This window comes from Acomys russatus, chromosome 1 (assembly GCF_903995435.1).
Source record: "Acomys russatus chromosome 1, mAcoRus1.1, whole genome shotgun sequence".
NCBI classification, from domain to species: Eukaryota; Metazoa; Chordata; class Mammalia; order Rodentia; family Muridae; genus Acomys; species Acomys russatus.
In genome coordinates, this window is record NC_067137.1 from 84,427,182 (window position 1) to 84,430,419 (window position 3,238).

The window sequence follows — 3,238 nt, forward strand, 5'->3', positions numbered from 1 at the left end:
TTATGTTTTCTTAGGTCTAAAAAGAAATGGACTTACTATAAATTTACAATTATACCACATTGGTAAATGGGAAAATTCAAACATTTTTGAAGAGTTTAAAATGAAAAATAATCAATGCCTGTGCTTTCCACAAACAATACTGTTTAAAAAAAAAAAAAAACCTTAAACCTAATTATATCATTTTGTATCTCTTTCCATCTTGTTACTTTGATTGCCTTCAACTCTTTATTAGTATGCTTTTGTGAAATATTGTTTCACATTTTTAAATGTATTGGCAAGGTGGGAAATTTGAAAGAGAATCATTTATATTTCCCTCCCTCCCCTCCCCTCCCCTCCCTCCCCCTCCCCTCTCCTTCCCCTTCCCCCTCCCTTTCTCTCCCCTCCCTTCCTCTCCCCTCTCCTTTCCTTCCCTACTATCTTGGTATCTTTCTGTTCTTTGACTCCAACTACTTTTTACTTCAGTACTTCCAGGGAGAGAGATTAGGTGAACAGAGAATAATATATATATATATATATTCTAGTCTTCCATGAAGGTTCCTATCAGCACTGGCTGCAGGCAGTCCTCTGGCAGGCTTCCTAGAGCTGGTTCTTTGGGAATTTGTGTGTGAGTGTAGGGTGGGGGCAGTTCCCACATCAGGACTCCTACAATGGGTGATGTGTGTTGTCCATGACATCGCTAGCATCGTGCCCTTACTCCCTTGCCACATGTTGGCTTCTGTGATGTACAACAATTATTTTCTAGTGTTTACCTTTCTTCCTTCCCATTGAAGATGCTAATGAGATGATGTCATCTATAGAATTTTATGGGACTTGCAGAAATGTGTTTGAAAAACCTTTGTAGTAGTTTGCCTTTAATCCTGGGCTTTTTGCAAAAGTTTTAGGCAATAATTAAAGCCCCGTTCAAAGAGAGAGTTTTGTAGTCTTTGAGGTCAGTAAATCAGAGTTCCTATGTGGTTTTCTTTCTTTCTTTCTTTCTTTCTTTCTTTCTTTCTTTCTTTCTTCCTTTCTTTCTTTTTATGGCTCTTTTCAGTTTATTGCATGAAAGAGTTACACTAGTCCAAGTTAAAAGCGGACCCCAAATGGTTACATTATACAAGCTGTGAGGTTTTTAAACTTGTGACAAGGGACAGAAGGGAAATTCTACTCATTGCAAGGAAATCCTCATTTAAGCTTCAGAGCCACAGGCACTTAACACCCATGAACCTTCAGCTGGTCGTCCTTAGCCAGTCCAGTCTCTATCAGGAACTGGGGTATGTTCTTGTGCTGGTCACCCTGCAGCTGAATCAATTCCCCATGTTCTGGGTGCTCAACTACAGCACCACTGCAGGCAGATTTCTTAAACGCCTTCACTAGCTTCTTTTTAATGTAATCATCTTCTTGCCGTTTCTCTGTTGAATTCTTATATGGATATAATCCTCAGTGCCAGCAGGAAGCAGGTCATCACCTTTACTTGCATCAGCAGAGGGGTGGAAAAAGAGGAGGTTCTGGATAGCCGACATATGATACAATTCCTTTTCCTCGGTGGAAAGGGCCTGCGGAAGGCGGCTGCCCAGAAGCTAGGGGACTTGAGGGGGAGGCAGCTGAGTCCTAGGCAGTGGCTCAATGACTCCCTATGTGACTTTTCATGCACTAGCTTAAGCAACTTATTTATCTCTCTGAGCCTTCACTTTCTCACCTGTGAATCATGGCAGCTACCTTACAAAGCGGTTCTGGTGATTACCACACAATGCTTAGTGCTCTGTGTGATCTCAACACAACCTGGTGAACATCGTGGTATTGATGATAATGTAAGATCCATCAATGATGGAGAATATTTGAGTGAAAAACTTTGAGAAGTAAAACATAATTATAAGAAGGCTACCAAGTTGATATAAACATATTTCTGGACAAAAATCAAGGGAGCAGTTCTCTCAGAAACTGAAGGGATAGTTCCAGAAGTGATGCTAGGTAGAAATGGCAGCGTTTTCCTCCTAGAAGTTAGGGTTAGCTTAAGCATCCAGCCTGAGTTTTTTCTTTTTAATTGTTGTCATTACACAGTGCAACTGCACAAGTTGGAATGGATGACCTTTTCTTAGACTGTGGTAAAAATAGATTTTCTGTGTACTTACATAAGGGACACAGCGTGATAGAACCAATGAGAGAGGAGAACAGAGGCTTAGCAGTGACTCGGACAGCAGGTAGCCTTCCAGCCTTCCAGCTCAGAGTCCCACTGAGCCTTAGCTGATGCTCCTGCACCTTCATCCTCTGCTGACTTCGGTTCCCCTACTCTCCCCACTGTGCATCTGCTTTGTAAAAGATCTCCCTGTCTGGAAAACAAAGGGCTTCTTGCTACTCTGGAAAAGGAACAGTTGGCCAGAACATGTCGGTGCTGTGTAAACGTTTAGTGTCTCCTCCAGAAGATGAAAACACAGTTTGCATAGACATCAGGAAGGCAAAACAACCATGTGCACAAAAAGTAATGGGACATTGTGCAAGTGGCAACTGTCAGGATGTCAGAAAGCTTAAAATAGATTGACTTCAGTGAAGCTTTCCGGTGTCCCATCTGGCCCCACCCTCCTCCAGCAGCTTTTGAGACTACAGTTATTAATTACTATTGCTCTGAGAGTATTCATTTGGCCTTTGCTAGGCCCTTGACAACAGGGCGTCTGTCTTACTCTTTATTGTAATCTGTATAGTTTAGGTCCTACCAGCATGGGAGTATTGACAATCAAGACACTCACAGGTTTCCACCTTCTGTGTTCATATCTATAACAACAATTTGATAAAACTCAGCAACTTATGTTAAGGGATTTAAGGACAGGAATATTTGTAGTCATACGACAATGTTATGGTTGACATTTGTTCTTTAGATAGAAGCACATTTCTCCTTTTGCAGAAGTGACTGGGGAGGTGATCTTGCACAAAGGACAGCAGGACATTGTCTTTCCTACAGGAGGGGAGGTGTTATGCTTCCCTAAAAATGACTTCAAACTCAGAGTTTCAACATTCCTGCCTTCATCTCCAATGATCACAAATTCATCTCTTGTCTCTTATCTCTATCATCTGTCTGTCTTTACTTACTTCTCTCTCTCTCTCTCTCTCTCTCTCTCTCTCTCTCTCTCTCTCTCTCTTTCTCTCTCTCTCCCTTCCTCCCTCCCTCCCTCTCCTCTCCTCTCCTACAACAGAACAGTTGCATCAAACAAAACCTTCATGCCATCATTCATACTGTCCTATTGTGGTCATATCTTCTGGTAATGTT

The 3,238-nt window shown here is 41.8% G+C and overlaps 1 pseudogene; it reads right to left on the reverse strand.

Moving 5' to 3' along the window:
* Positions 1 to 1,015: 1,015 nt before the first annotated feature.
* LOC127196396 (eukaryotic translation initiation factor 1-like) lies at positions 1,016 to 1,499 on the reverse strand (annotated as a pseudogene).
* Positions 1,500 to 3,238: the final 1,739 nt, after the last annotated feature.